Source organism: Hyla sarda, chromosome 1, assembly GCF_029499605.1.
Source record: "Hyla sarda isolate aHylSar1 chromosome 1, aHylSar1.hap1, whole genome shotgun sequence".
NCBI classification, from domain to species: domain Eukaryota; kingdom Metazoa; phylum Chordata; class Amphibia; order Anura; family Hylidae; genus Hyla; species Hyla sarda.
In genome coordinates, this window is record NC_079189.1 from 287,100,487 (window position 1) to 287,117,881 (window position 17,395).

Sequence of the window (17,395 nt, forward strand, 5' to 3'; positions counted from 1 at the left end):
GCTGTTGTAGTGAAGAATTGTGTGTCTTGAAGCGTTCTCACACTGCCACTCAGCCTATTGCCGGCCGAGTCGGGACTTCACTGAGGCCGATGATTGGTGCAGTATGACTCTCCGACCACCGGCAAGCAGGAAGAGGATCGCGGCAGAGTCCGGAGATGGTTACCAGAGGCACAGGGGGAGTGAAGGAAGGTATGTACCTGTTTATTTTTTTTTACTGCTGGCAGTATGGATGATAATTTTGCTTTATATGTGTGAATGGAATGATGATATAGTTAAGTGATTACAGTAATAGGCTATGTTCACACAGTGCAAAATTAATTTAAAAATACAGCCTTAAAATAGGAATAAAATATGTTCATATCTTTCATCTAATAAGGTGCACGATTAAAGTCTAAGGAAAAGTGTCTATCAGTGCACATACTGTTAAAAAATAGGCCTATAATTCCAATGTTGTCTTAGAGTAAAAAAGAATAAGTTTATCGAGTAAAACTGTACAACTGAAAGAAGGCTCTAGTACCCTGTTGAGTCGCCTCTAGCCTGGATTCAAGATAAGATGCGGTTTGGTATGGAGGTATACAGGTTCAATATGGGATTCTGGAATACACTTGCACACAGATATTAAAGCTAAGCCACCAGATCCTGCACACTTGTAGGTTGTTGAAGATGCTCGATTGGCAAAAAATCTGGTAACTGGGTAAGACTAGAAAGCATTTCTGGGAAACCCTTAGCAGTTGAAAGAGGGAACATAAGAGGGAACATGTGTGGCTGTAGGATATCTTGCACATATTGCTGAGATTTTAGTGTCCCTTGTATCACTACTAGGGGCAACCAACTGCTGTATGTGATGGATCTCCAGATCATCACTCCATAGCAAAGGCAGGATTCTGAGGCCTCCGTATTTGAACACAATAATCGCAGAATCCCACACAAAACCTAGATCCATTGCTAAAAACCATTCAATTCCAGTTTGTAGCACCCTAGATTTTTTTTTACCAACCCCACTTCAACAAAGGCGATAATGACTGGTTGTAAATGGCAGGACATGAAAAGCAGCATGGCACCCAATTTCCTTCTACTAGGTGTAAAAAAAGGTATTTTTTTTTATATACAATATTATTGTAATCTGTGAAGCAAGGGTATAGGAAACAAGATTGATGAACTGACCTTGGAACAAGTTAAATACATAGGTTGAGCTTGCTGAATCCTATAGATAGAATTGCTAAGCTAAGAAGTATTTAATGACACACTATATATTACACAAACCCGGGGCCGAAGCCCAGAGCACAAATCCCTATAGGGTAAACCCCCCAAAATAAAATATAACTTTTATTGTATTATTATATAAAATGATGACAAATGATTAAAACCCCAAATTTCACAGTTCCAGATAAGTAATGAATTCTGGGATTAACCCAGTAGTTTCCTGTCTTATGGGTCTGCAGTACCCAAACAAATGGACCCATAGTGTCAGGCAATAATTGCCTCACCCAGGGTGCCAGTGTCTATATTGATAAGATACTGGCCCCCTTTGTTGTCACTTTACCATCGTTTCTGAAAGACACCAAGGATACTGTATTAAAACTTCAGGACTTATCAGTAACAGAATCTACGACTCTAATGAGCTTAGATGTAGAGAGTCTATACAGTAACATTAGACACGATTTGGGTCTTACAGTTATTTCTCATTTTTTGAGCACTAAGAGCACCTTTTTCACAGCACACAACACTTTTGTTATTAATTTACTCCAATTTATCCTTACTCACAATTATTTTCTATTTAATGGCACCTTCTATCACCAAACACAAGGCACAGCTATGGGGGCTTCCTGTGCACCGACATATGCTAATTTATTTCTTGGGTGGTGGGAAGACACTATTGTTTTTGATGAGGTTTTTAGTTTTTTCACTGATCACATTATTTTTTGGGGGCGTTATATCGATGATGTCCTAATCCTTTGGGACGGAGATACTTCACTATTCACAGATTTTGTTCACCAACTCAACACCAACAGTATAGGTATGGTATTCACCAGCGAGGTAGGAGGCAGATCCATTAATTTTCTTGATTTGCACATCTACATAGATGAAGACCTCAAGATACAGACAGAGGTTTTTCGTAAACCTACATCAGCCAACTCACTCCTTCATTGGAACAGTTGGCACCCGGATCGCCTCAAGGCCAGTATCCCCATAGGACAATATCTACGAGCACGTCGTAATTGCTCAGAGGACGTCAAGTTTGAAGAGGAAAGCAAGAGACTCTTCTCCAGATTTAGACAACGACAATACCCCAGGAAACATCTAAAAAGAGCATACCATCGGGCAAAAGAAACAGACAGAAATTACACACTTAGGTCAGAAACCCGTAGAGATCAAGAAAACCAAATACGGTGCATAGGATCCTATGATGGATATACCAACAAGATCATGGGAATCCTTCGCAAACACTGGCATTTGCTGTCGAATGATAGGGATTTGGCACCTGCTATAGGAGCGAAACCGAGCATAACCTTTAGGAGGGGACCTAATTTAAAAGATCTGTTGGTGCATAGTCATCTAGATGTATCTAACACGAACAAAAATTGGTTGAGCAACAAGACGGTTGGCTCATATGCGTGCAGACATTGCACCTTTTGTACTTATATCATTAAAGGCAAGACTTTTACGAACCCCATAGACTCTCGGACTTATGAGATCAGGCAATTTATGAACTGTAACAGCAAAAACATTATCTATGTGGCCGTCTGCTCATGCCCGAGAATCTATGTGGGTAAAACGACTCAAGAATTTAAGAGACGAATTTCCCAGCATCTAAGCTGTATAAGAACAGTAAAAGATACCCCTATATCTCGTCATATGCAGGCTTGTCACAACAGCAGTTTGAAAGACATATGCTTTGTAGGTCTCTGTCAGCTACGTCTAGGTCCCAGGCGGGGCAATATAGATTAATTACTACTGAAAGAAGAGGCGAGATGGATACATAGACTCAAAAGTATGGCCCCTTTGGGTCTAAATGAAGGGTTTTCCTTTGCCGCTTTTCTAGATCCGCAATAAGTTATTATGGTTTAAGGTAAAGTTGAGATGACAATAAAACATCCCCCATGTATATTATGTCCACTCTGCTGATAAGATGGAAGGTCCCATGGAAATAGGGTCTTCAAATGAAGCAGGAGTTAGTACTCCACTCTAAAAGTGTTTGCAACTGGTCATTTGTCTCCTCTGCACTAAAATTCGATTGAACAACATAAGATAATACTTACCTTTATGTTTATGTTTATGTATGGTCATCCCATTATCCTTAAGATCGCATGATGTCGTTAACTAACTATAGGATCATAACCTATTGATTATGGAATATTCAATGCAGTTAGTGACTGAAAACATCATTTAACTACATGATAGTCTCATCCTATGGGACGAATATCCTTCGGGAAAATTTGATACATATGAGTCAGAGTAACTGTATATCTATGGTCCGGAATAGTAACATATATAGAAAATGCATGGACTGTAGATTTCTAAGTCCTAGCGCATGCGCCGTATTCGCCATTGAGTTACACACTGGAAGCGAGCGGAATATTTTCTAAGTCCCCGCGCCTGCGCACCAAATAGGAGGCGATGTTTAAGTCCGGGCGCATGCGCGGCAATAGGACAAGCGATCAACCGATCATGTGATTACACACATGACCAGGACATCACAACAATGGCGCATCGTGATGATATCAACTTACGTCATCAGACACGAACAGATAAACATCAACCTGGTTGGCCACTTTCCACACAGGAAAGTGAGGTGGAAAGCACTCATTGGACATAAGGAAAAGAAACAGGGATTGGCCTGGTAGAGTGTCGGGGAGTGATGAGATAATTAACCTAGGATATAAAAGACAGAGTGAGACACGTGGACGGGTGTTTGCCGCATATTCCTCCTGAGGACGGCGCAGGTGCGCCGAAACTAGTAGAGTAGGCAAATTTCAGATTTTAATCTATTTCACAGATTCCATTTGTTTGGGTACTGCAGACCCATAAGACAGGAAACTACTGGGTTAATCCCAGAATTCATTACTTATCTGGAACTGTGAAATTTGGGGTTTTAATCATTTGTCATCATTTTATATAATAATACAATAAAAGTTATATTTTATTTTGGGGGGTTTACCCTATAGGGATTTGTGCTCTGGGCTTCGGCCCCGGGTTTGTGTAATATATATTAGTGGGATCCCTAACCCACCCAGGGGTTCTTTTTGTGGTTGTTTAATGACACACTATATACTATTTCAGGGGAATAGTCACAGTCACTGAAGTTGAGACTTCAGAGAAGTACCATATATGTAAGGTTAGTAGAATCCAATCAGATAACAATGTAGCCATGACATAATGCATACACCCACAAGTTAAATATATATATATATATATATATATATATATATTTTCAGCCAACCCACTAGGAGGAGATATATACTATATAGGTATATTTATTCATTTATTTGTGCTAGGGTCCCATCCTAAATGAGGCCACCTCCCCGTGGTGGATGGGGGGACACGTTTTGATCAAAAAGTGCACTAAGAGCCTCAATTTTTCGACCAATGTGTGGTGCTGCAATCTTCTTTTTTTGTATACTCTGTATCTGCCACAGCAGCGTGCACTCGTGTATTAGGTTGTTGTGCTGGCTATTTTCTTTTTGCTTGTTTGTACAACTCAGGGGGAATGACACCCTCTTTAGCTGTGCACCCCTCACCCTTTTTCACAGGTGGTGTTTAAATTGTTAATGGATCCAGCATGTCACCCAGTCAGAGGCTATATGCCCAGCAGAGTTGAGTGGATATGAGCGTTTGGCTCAGAATTTGTGCTAGGGTCCCATCCTAAATGAGGCCACCTCCCCATGATGGATGGGGGCAGGGGTGGACATATCAACTGTTCAGCCGGTTCGGCTGCACAGGGGCCCAGCGTGTTAGGGGGCCCACCTAGTGGCCCAGGTCACAGCCTGGGCCTCACAGTCTGGGCCCCCTGCCAGTACTTAATACTATATGCTGCAGCAACAGGTCCCGGACCTGCCGCTGACAGCAGTAATTTACCTTTAAACCGTCCGGGCGAGACAGGCCAGGGGCTGATGGGAACAGACGTGCCCCGCGCAAACCCCTAACGTCAAGTGTCATGGCCTCTGACCCCGGCAGAAGCGACAGGAGCAGCAAACCCTCCCGCTTCACACGGCCGCATCGCTGAGCAGATGAGGTGAGGTGAGTGACGATGGGGGGGGGGGAGGGGATTGTAATGATGATGAAGAGGACAGGAGGGGTGTTGAAGAGGTTGGTGGTGTAATGATAAGGAGGATTTGGGGTTTGGGAGAGCGTAGTGTTGATAAGGAGGACCAGAAGGGGGGTCAGGGGTGTAGTGATTAGGGGGTTTAATGTTAATGAGAAGGACCGAGGGGTTGTCAGCTGTGTAATAATGATGAGGTGCTTAAGGTATATGGGGTGATGAGGAGACTGAGGATGGAGTGCGTGGCGTGTATGGGGGTGATGAGGAGACTGAGGATGGAGTGCATGGGGTGATGAGGAGACTGAGGATGGAGTGCATGGGGTGTATGGGGTGATGAGGAGACTGAGGATGGAGTGTATGGGGTGTATGGGGTGATGAGGAGACTGAGGATGGAGTGCATGAGGTGATGAGGAGACTGAGGATGGAGTGCATGGGGTGTATGGGGTGATGAGGAGACTGAGGATGGAGTGCATAGTGTGTATGGGGTGATGAGGAGACTGAGGATTGAGTGCATGGGGTGATGAGGAGACTGAGGATGGAATGCATGCGGTGATGAGGAGACTGAGGATGGAGTGCATGGGGTGATGAGGAGACTGAGGATGGAGTGCATGGGGTTTATGGGGTGATGAGGAGACTGAGGATGGGGTGCGTGGGGTGTATGGGGGGATGAGGAGACTGAAGAGGGGGTGTATGGGGTGTATGGGGTGATGAGGAGACCGAGGATGGGTTGTGTGGGGTGTATGGGGTGATGAGACTGAAGATGGGGTGCGTGGGGTGTATGGGGGGGTTATGAGACTGAGGATGGGGTGCGTGGGGTGTATGGGGTGATGAGGAGACTGAGGATGGGGTATATGGGGGTGATGAGGAGACTGAGGATAGTGTGCATGGGGTGATGAGGAGACCAAGGATGGAGTGTGTGGGGTGTATGGGGTGATGAGAAGACCGAGGATGCGTTGTGTGGGGTGTATGGGGTGATGAGACTGAGGATGGGGTGCGTGGGGTGTATGGGGGTGATGAGGAGACTGAGGATGGGTTGTGTGGGGTGTATGGGGTGATGAGACTGAGGATGGGGTGCGTGGGGTGTATGGGGTGATGAGGAGACTGAAGAGGGGGTGTATGGGGTGTATGGGGTGATGAGGAGACCGAGGATGGGTTGTGTGGGGTGTATGGGGTTATGAGACTGAAGATGTGGTGCGTGGGGTGTATGGGGGGGTTATGAGACTGAGGATGGGGTGCGTGGGGTGTATGGGGTGATGAGGAGACTGAGGATGGGGTATATGGGGGTGACGAGGAGACTGAGGATGGTGTGCATGGGGTGATGAGGAGACCAAGGATGGAGTGTGTGGGGTGTATGGGGTGATGAGAAGACCGAGGATGCGTTGTGTGGGGTGTATGGGGTGATGAGACTGAGGATGGGGTGCGTGGGGTGTATGGGGGGTGATGAGGAGACTGAGGATGGGTTGCGTGGGGTGTATGGGGTGATAAGGAGAGTGAAGACGGAGTGCGTGGGGTGTATGGGGTGATTCAGTGGTTGGTACAGTATTTGACAGTATTATATTCATGAAGTACAGTGGTTGGCAGTATTATATTAATGGAGGACAGTGGTTGGCAGTATTATATTCAGGGGTACAGTATTTCGCAGTATTATATTCAGGGGTACATTGGTTGGCAGTATTATATTCAGTGGTATAGTATTTGGCAGTATTATATTCATGGAGTACAGTGGTTGGCAGTATTATATTCAGGGGTACAGTGGTTGGCATTATTATATTCATGGAGTACAGTGGTTGGCAGTATTATATTCAGGGGTATAGTATTTGGAAGTATTATGTTCAGGGGTACATTGGTTGGCAGTATTATATTCATTGGTACAGTATTTGGCAGTATTATATTCATGGAGTACAGTGGTTGGCAGTATTATATTAATGGAGTACATTGGTTGGCAGTATTATATTCATTGGTACAGTATTTGGCAGTATTATATTCATGGAGTACAGTGGTTAGCAGTATTATATTAATGGAGTACAGTGGTTGGCAGTATTATATTCAGGGGTACAGTATTTGGCAGTATTATATTCAGGGGTACATTGGTTGGCAGTATTATATTCAGTGGTATACTATTTGGCAGTATTATATTCATGGAGTACAGTAGTTGGCAGTATTATATTCATGGAGTACAGTGGTTGGCAGTATTATATTAATGGAGTACATTGGTTGGCAGTATTATATTCATTGGTACAGTATTTGGCAGTATTATATTCATGGAGTACAGTGGTTAGCAGTATTATATTAATGGAGTACAGTGGTTGGCAGTATTATATTCAGGGGTACAGTATTTGGCAGTATTATATTCAGGGGTACATTGGTTGGCAGTATTATATTCAGTGGTATACTATTTGGCAGTATTATATTCATGGAGTACAGTAGTTGGCAGTATTATATTCATGGAGTACAGTGGTTGGCAGTATTATATTCAGGGGTACAGTGGTTGGCAGTATTATATTCATGCAGTACAGTGGTTGGCAGTATTATATTCAGGGGTACAGTATTTGGCAGTATTATATTCAGGGGTACAGTGGTTGGCAGTATTATATTCAGGGGTACAGTGGTTGGCAGTATTCAGGGGGTACAGTGGTTGACAGTATTAGATTCAGGGGGTACAGTATTTGGCAAGGTTATAATGATTATTGTCATCATACAGAGGATGAGGATCTACTGACAAATTAAGGAACCAATGATGTCCAGGTGTCAGACTCTGCAGAGAAGATGGAAGAAATCCTGGTGTCTGGACCAGATGAAGAAGAAAAGTAAAGACAACAGAGAATACGTCTCTCAGGTCAGTGATATCATTGTGTATTTTCCTAACTGTCCCATCAGAGCTGTAGTCACTTCAGACATGATGGGAGTTGAAGCTTTCCAACATCTGGGGAGCCACTTGAACCAAGGTGATTGGTGGGGGTCCCATGAGTCAGACCCCCATCATAAAAATGGGGGCTGTTTATTTTAAAATACCTGGGCCTATTTTTGGTCCCAGTCTGGCCCTGCCTGTAAGTCACTTCTATCACTAAGGAGCCAAGGAACCAGGGGGTGCCAAGGGGTGTCATGCTAAGTCCAGGGGTGCGAGTGTAAAGGGGAGCACTGCCCTCTGCCTCCCAGCTAGATACGGGTCAGGCTGACCCGGGGGAGTACTCACCGGGCCTGGGCCGCACACTGAGAGGGACAGGGGCCACCCGGAGCCCACCTCAGGAGCCGTTCCATCCACCTGTGGTGGACAAGGCAAGTGGTGACACTACACGCGCGGGGTAAGTGGAGCCATTCCGGTGGGGTCTAGGTACACGAGGGGGCACAGTGCTGGGGGGGGGACACGTTTTGAACAAAAAGTGCGCTAAGAGCCTCAATTTTTGACCAATGTGTGCTGCTGCAATCTTCTTTTTTTGTATACTAGGTATATTTATGGATAGTAGACACAGGATTACTTGGGATAAACACGCCCACATATATAAAGGACACACTTCAATCATAGTAAACACACCTATAGTTATGGTATATAAGTTCAGGAACAAATGAAGAAGCTAAGCTAATAAAGGAGGAAGGAAGGCAGGTCCATGACAGACCAGACCAAGCCAGCCTGATGAAAGATGACAGCTGGAGGATGCTAACAGAGGCAGCCATCTTAGAAGGACTTTCCAAGATGGATCCAACACACAGAAACCCCAGCAGGTGGGACAAGTCTAAGGACATGCCTACATAACCTTCTTATTGCATCTACTTATGCTAAGGACTGCCTTTACATGAAGATTTCTTATTTTATGTCTGCCGTGATGTGTTTTTTATACAAGCAAGATCTCACTTTTTCTCCATGGTTGACCGTGTCATAATGACCGGTAATATTTAACACTAGGCACCTATAAATTTCGCGAATATATGGATGAATATTTGTCATATATTCGCTAAATTAGCATATTCGTAATATTCTCGTTTTATTTTCGCATATGCGAAAATTCGCGTATGTGAAAAGTAACGTATGCGGAAATTAGCATATGCAAAAATTTGCACGCCAGTCTCACACAGTAGTATTAGAGCCTTCTTTACACCACACAAGCTGGAAGCAGAGAGGGATGATCACTGTGATGTGTACTGTGGAAAAAAACAAAAAAAACTAACGAATATTCGTAATTACGAATATATAGTGCTATATTCGCGAGTATTCGAGAATTTGCGAATATGCGATATTTGCGAATAAAATTTGCATTGCGAATATTCGCGAGCAACACTACTGGTTGTCTGTCTGGGCTGCGGGGCTGTCCAGATTCTGATATAACCAATGATCCCAACACCTCCTTAAAGCTTGATCAGGCTAGCAATTTGTCAAAACGGCCATCCTTCTTCTCTCAGTCCAATAATGTTCCCCCTATCAAAGTTAGTCAACTGGACAAAATGTCTTCAAGTGTATCCTGGGGCAATGGTCTTTTATTACTAAGGTACACTAACCATAAATTATAGGTCATAATCAAACTGAACATTGCAAGGTGTCTTTGTGTCGTGGATTACAACAGCATCAGCAGGCAGTCTGAGAAGCACTGAATGGGCAGCTCCACTGTATCAGTAAGAACGCTGACAATGGCTACAACTTTCTGTTATTGAGCTTGGACTGGAAGGTCTGCAACAGAAACAGCTCAGTTATAGAGGGGAGGGTTTCACAAAGGTACTGCATATGAATTATGAATATCTTACGCTTTAAAGCAACTCATGTTAAATAATTGATGCCCCGATATGTTAAATCTAAATTGTGCTGCTTACGTGCAGAAATCTGTATTTGATGTAAATTCTTGACAGTGAAAACTTTGTACTGTAATGACACAATAGAAATTATAGCATTTTTATAAATAGCAATTATATACCAGGTTAACATCAAAATTCTCTTTATACAACCTCCAGGTCTGTGGTAGTAATTAGTGTTGGGCGCAAATATTCGCAATGCAAATATATAACACATATTCGTGAATCCGCGAATATTGCGAATATAGCACTAAATATTCGCAAATACGAATATTCAAATTTTTTTCAGAGTACACATCACAGTGATCATCCCTCCTTGCTTCCAGCTTGTGGTGTAAACAAGGCTCCAATACTAGTTACTGTGTCAGAACGGCAGGCGGCCGAAAATTCGCACATGCGAATATTCGCATATGCGAATTTTCGTGCATATTGCTCACTCCCTTCTTTTAGCACTTTTATCACACGATATTGCGCATGCAAATTTTATGGTGAATGCGCATGCGAATTTTATGCACATAGTAAAAAAAGGCCGCGAATATTGCGAATAAGCAAATGTTGCCAATATATGACGAATATTCATCCATATTTTCGTGAAATATCACAACTTTGAATATGGCCTGTGCCGCTCAACACTAGTAGTAATAGGCACTCCATGCATTATTGTATGATACTAGTGCAATGCCTCTGGTTAAAAAAAATGGCTTTGTAATATGGCGTCCAATAGAGCATGGTACACTTTTTTTTTGTAGGATTCCTATAGATTCTGATAGAAAACCAAATACCAGTCATATTGAGGTACAGCCTTGTATGGAACAGTAGTACACCCATGTGTATGAGCCCTTTTTCTTCTTCCCCCAATATAAGATTGTCAAGCAGCTGTGTAAGATATCAAAAAGTGTTATTAAAACCATGTCTGGAACTTGAATATTCTCAGAATTTAGACATTTACCACTGTAAGTAATACAAAAAAAATCTTTCTGGCTCTGGTTCCATTTTGTCCTATTTTATAAGTGCATTTCTTTAGTGTATTGTAACAGAGACTATTGGAATTTTGTGATGATCAAAGCAGAAGTATATTTACATAGACCAGGAATATCAAAAATGATTATTGTGAAGTTTACAATCAGATTATTACATCATCCTACTCCACTGTGGATGTCTTATACTTGGATATAGACAGCCATAGTCTTAAAGACACATTTATAGCTTTGTGTCTGCTAACAAAATGCTCGCCTCCAAATTGCTGTGCTTCTCCTATTGTGACACTGTATTGCAGGTAATCCGAATGACATGCTTGTTATAGATATGTGCCAAATTACTGCATAAGATAAAAACATAGGGGGAGATTTATCAAAGCCTGTCCAGAGGAAAAGTTGCAGAGTTGCCCATAGCAACCAATCAGATCACTTCTTAAATTTTTATCAAGGCCTCTTCAAAATGAAAGAAGAGATCTGATTAGTTGCTATGGGCAACTGGGCAACTTTTCCTCTGGACAGGCTTTGATAAATCTCCCCCATACTATGTCTACAAAAAATAAGGGTTTACTGTAAGTGATCAGCAACCATTTTTATCATAAAAAATAGTTACACAAAAGTTAAGAGTGTACATGTCCTTTCAGGGGTGATAAGCTAATCTGGATGAGTGTACTTACGGAAAAAGCATTATTTCCGGTCATTGTATAATTTTCATATGGCATTTTTTCAGCAGGATTCAGCTCTATAGGCTCTATCTGCAATTCAATTCTGTTGGAACACTCAGTTCTAATCAGAGCTGTTGGACAGAGCATAAAGGGGTACTCCGCCCCTAGACATCTTATCCCCTATCCAAAGAATAGGGTATAAAATGTCTGATTGCAGGGGGTTCGGTCACTGGGCCCCCCTACCATCTCTGGGCTGGCAGCGTGGCATTCTGAACAAAGAAGCTTGGGGCTTCTGTGTTCGTGACACCCCCTTAGACGTGACTGGAAGGGGCACATCATGATGTCACAAACAAGGAAGCCCTAAGCTTCCGTATTCAGAACGCCATGGTGCCAGCCCGGAGATCAGACATCTTATCCCCTATCCTTTGGGTAGAGGCTAGGATGTCTAGGGGCGGAGTACTCCTTTATTTTCTATAGTATATCCAGGGAAGAGGTATAAAGGATATATCTTGGGGAAAACAAGTATTTAGTCAGCCACCAATTGTGCAAGTTCTCGAACTTAAAAAGACAAGAGAGGCCTGTAATCTTCATCATAGGTATACCTCAACTATGAGAGACATAACGAGAAAAAAAAATCCATGAAATCCCATTGTCTGATTTTTAAAGAATTTATTTGCAAATTATGGTGGAAAATAAGTATTTGGTCAATAGCCAAAGTTCATCTCCATACTTTGTTATATACCCTTTGTTGGCAATGACAGAGGTCAAACGTTTTCTGTAAGTCTTCACATGGTTTTCACACACTGTTGCTGTTATTTTGGCCCATTCCACCATGCAGATCTCCTCTAGAGCAGTGATGTTTTGGGGCTGCCGCTGAGCAAGACGGACTTTCAACTCCCTCCAAAGGTTTTCTATGGGGTTTCCAATATGGAGACTGGCTAGGCACACTCCAGGACCTTGAAATGCTTCTTACTAAATCACTCCTTTGTTGCCCGGGGTGGTGTGTTTGGGATCATTGTCATGCTGAAAGACCCAGCCACGTTTCATCTTCAATGCCCTTGCTGATGGAAGGAGGTTAAATACTTTTTCCCCCACTATAGATACTGGTGCTAGATACCAAATGTCCAGAAAGGATGTATAAAATGTATGGATACTGGTACTATGTACCGCTCACCAGTCCGGACGTTACTGCTCATTTCGTAATAGTTAACAACCCCATCGGTGTTACTTTAGATCAGCAGCGGCGTTCTAATGCACTATATACTGCCGGCTTCGCTGGTGGACTCTGGTGAGAGTGGCGTCTGACGTCACTAGTCAGCTGATCGGCAGTCAGCTGATAATTGGGAGTGCTCGTAACTTGCGGGGAGTGCCTGTAGATGTTCCAAAGTGCCAATGGGTGCCAATAAAGAGGTGTAGATGATGGCAAATTTAAACTACAGTCCTCATTTGATCCTGGAGACAGATTGTGGAAACAAGTCCTCACGTTTCGGGGTATAGACAAATAGCCCTTCCTCAGTGGCTAAGATAATGGGCTCTCTAGCAGGTACTCATATAATGGTTATCTGATTAATCAGCTGTAGGATCATTAGAAAGAACAGGAGCGGATCTAATCCAATAAACATTCAACAAAAGACATTCCAAAAGACATGAAAGGACTTATCAAATATCAGGTTTAAAGTGCACCTGTCATCAACAAAAACTTTTTTTATGTAACATAGATAATACCATTTTATGTATATTTGTAATATACATTGGTTAAAAAATATGTATATTTTTGTCCCTGAAACTACTGCCTATGTGTCTCTATGAGGAGTCCAAATACAGGAAGTGAGGGTAGACAAGCAGGGCTCTGTGCAGTGAGGACAATAACAGGCAATAGCTGCAGGAACAGCACTTTTCACCCATAAATATACACATTTTTTAACTAATGTATATTACAAATATACATATAATTGTATGTAATCTACATTATATAAAAAGTTTTTGTTGACAACAGGTACACTTTAAGAAGTGGAAAGCTCATAGAGCCATATTCATACATAATAATATAATACAATTTTCATGTGTTTCAATTACGTTTGCTACCTAATTAATTATTCAATTATGGCAAAAAACTTTTTTCTTTTCTTCCTTTTAAGTTTTTTGGCATAATTGAATCATTAATTAGGTAGAAAACACAATTGAAACTGTAACACTCATGTTTCAGAAGACAGGAATACCAGTGGATGTGGATCCGCTGGACCTGTGTGGCAGATGACTCGGACCGTACCAGGGAGCAGAGTCTAAGATGCCGCTGGTTTTCACCAGAGCCCGGCGCGAAGCAGGATGGACTTGCTGATGCAGGTGGCACCCAGGTTGCTACCCCTGGCACGGCTCGACCACACAGGCGGCTGAGGAATTCGAGGCACAGGAGGAATAAGGCAGCTCGTGGTTAGGATAGCAGAAGGTCAGGGCAGGCGGCACAGTACCGTAGTCAGGAACATAGCAAAGGGTCAGTAGGCAGGCGGCAAAGGAGCAAGGTCAGGTCATGGAGCAAAGGGTATAATACATGGCAAGACAATCACGGGAATGCTTTCTCTCAGCTCTAGGGCAACAAAGATCCAGCAGGGAAGTGTGGGAGGTGGAGGAATTTATCACTAAGCCACAGGTGTTACTTCACTAATGGGCACACTGGCCCTTTGAATCTTAAAGTTTCGGCACACGCGCGCCCTAAGGGATGGGGACACGCGAGCCGGAGCAGAGAGGCAGAGGTGGGGGCAGGAGAAGCACCAGGTGAGTGAGGGGCTGGGATTCGCATACGGGTGCTTCCTGCGATGCGAATCCCAACCCCGCCGGCACCAGTAGGTAATGGGACTATGCGATCACGGGCAGCTTGTGAGGCCAGAGTGCATAACGTAGCAGAAACGCATGAGAATTGTATTATATGTGTGAATATGGCCCTATGAGCTTTCCACTTCTTAAACCTGGTATATGATAAGTCCTTTCCTGTCTTTTGAAATGTCTCTTATTGAATATTCATTGGATTAGATCCACTCCTGTTCTTTCTAATGATCCCACAGCTGATTAATCAGAAAGCCATTATATAAGGTACCTGCTAGAGAGCCCATTATCTAAGAAACAGACACGTTTGGCTGTCTACTGTCTATTGTTTTATTTAACTTTATTCACAGTAGGAGCCCGTGGATACGTTTTATACCTTTTTGCATTTTTTATATTGTGCAATAGCCGTCTATGGGATCGAGGACTTGTTTCTACAATTTGTCTCCAGGATCATATGAGGACTGTAGTTAAAAACCGCCATCATCTACACCTCTTTATTGGCACCCCATTGGCACTTTGGAACATCTATGGGTACTCCCTGCCAGCTATGAGCGCTCCATATTATCAGCTGATCCATATTATCAGTGACGTCAAACGCCACTCTCACCGGAGTCCGACAGCTATTCCGGCAGTAGATCAGTGCATCAGAACGCCGCCGCTTATCTACAGTGACACCGAGGGGGTTGCCAACTATTACCAAACGAGCAGTAATGTCCGGACTGGTGAGTGGTACATAGTACCAGTATCCATACCTTTTATACTTCCTTTCTGGACATTTGGTATATAGCACTAGTATCTATATCCTTTATACCTCTTCCCTGGATATACGCCATTGCACTTTATTTTCATCTGTTTGGAACTTTGCTGCGGAATACAATTTTTTTTGCAGGACTGAACTTTTTATTTCCATCACTAGCCCATAGACGGATTGTATTATATATTTGCTTATTTTTTATGGACTGCATGATTGTAACTTTTTACACATGCTTATTTTTTTTTTTACATTTTTTGCATACTTCTTCCTGTGGATTCAGCTTTACCATTTACATTACTACTATCTTTGCAGGTTTATGTTAATGATATATTTATGCAACTTTATTCACATTGTCACATGGGCACGGTGATTTGTTATTGATTACAAGTTTGTTTTCATAAAGTTTTCAAAAATTTAATTGTTCTTGTTCCTGTACCAAATATCCTATGTACATTCATTCTGGATGATGTATTGAGAACTGAGGTTCTGGTGTCTTTGTTTGATTATTTTCTACACCTGAGGGTATAGGTTTACTCAGTTAACCTCATACATTTTTGTTGTTGAGCAGTCCACACTTTCTCTTTTCTCTACAGTCTAAAAAGCATCAGCAGCATGGAAGGCATGATATGGCAGCATAAGTAGTTTGACTTGTGTATAAAGTTCTGTATCTGTTCTTGGACTCCATCAGACTGCTGTGGGATCCAGTTTCTTAATAAAACGGTCAAAGAAGAATGTTGTTAGGGGCTAATTTTTAAACCATTTTATTACAGAATTAGTAATGGACAAGTCTGAAAGACAGCTATCCATTAAACTTGATGGGGTGTGGTGAGGCTGAAAATGCGCACAGCATTTTTGTTAAAACAAGATAAAAAAAAAAGGCCATAATCGCCACATGGCTTTATTTTTGGGCCAAAAAGATGGTGGCCAGACGTTAGCTGGAAGAGAGAAGGGAAATATAAAACATAATACACATGATGGTTTTTTTTTATAGGTAGGGTGGTCACCTTTTAATGGAGTATTTATGCTTAGTGCCAGTTTTTCCAAATCACAGCACATACTGGAAATTGTGGTATATTTCTTCCATAGTACTCCATAGAAAATTGTGTTCCTTCTTAAAAAACAAAATTGTTGGTATGTATGGAATTTTTGTCTATTTGCTCTGGCATTTGTGCTTGAAGAAAGTCATGTGATGGTCAGAGGAAAATTAAGTTTAACCTTCTTAGTACTCTAGGTGACATATCGGAGGTGATGGCAATTTGTTTAGAAGGTGTATAGTGATTGTAAGCTTGCAGGTACCAGTAGTTTCACATAGCTCTCACAGTTTCTATTAATGTGCATTGGCTGATCCAGTATGTGAGTATATGTATTTGGCTTTATACAAATATGTCGTAATGTAAAAATAAAAATGTATCTACAGTATGTTAAACAAAAGAGGCAGAGATTCGGCATAGCAGCAGGTACGGAGGGATCAACAGCATTCAAATATGTACAAGTCCATTACAACTTCAAGCAAAAAAGTATTTTCCATAGTAAAGTATTGCTTAACATGGGGGAAATGCATAAGACGCTATTATAGATATGTACACGAAGCAACAACAAAGAACGCAGGATGTATGAAACGGCTGTCACCTCGTGGATGTTACTGGCATCTGTGTTCTTTGCAATTTATTCTGTGCAACACATTTTAAATAAAGTTTGGAATCTGGTGAGTGCGACCCATTATTTCTATCTTATACGTAAAAAATAGATATAGTTATTGGGATGTACAGATGTGGTAATTACCCACCAGGGCCAGCGCTAGCCCAAGGCAGCTAAGGCAGTTGCCTTAGAGTGCTGGCGGTGGAAAGCAGAAAAATCTTCATCCCCAGGGACTGGCAGGGGATTCTGATCACAGGCAGCAAAACCCAACCCCCCCCACCACCACCAAGAAGATAAAATGAGTAACTCCGTACGATGTATTGGTATGGTAGTATTATCCTGTCAATATATGGTGGTAATGGTAGTGGGCATGGTGCGGTTCAATTGATTATGGCTTACAGCTGATGAAAAACCCAAAGCCCCCAACAACTATGATTTGGGGAGCCATGTCATCTGCTGGTGTTGGTCCACTGTGCTTCTTTAAGTCCAGGGTCAACGCATCCGT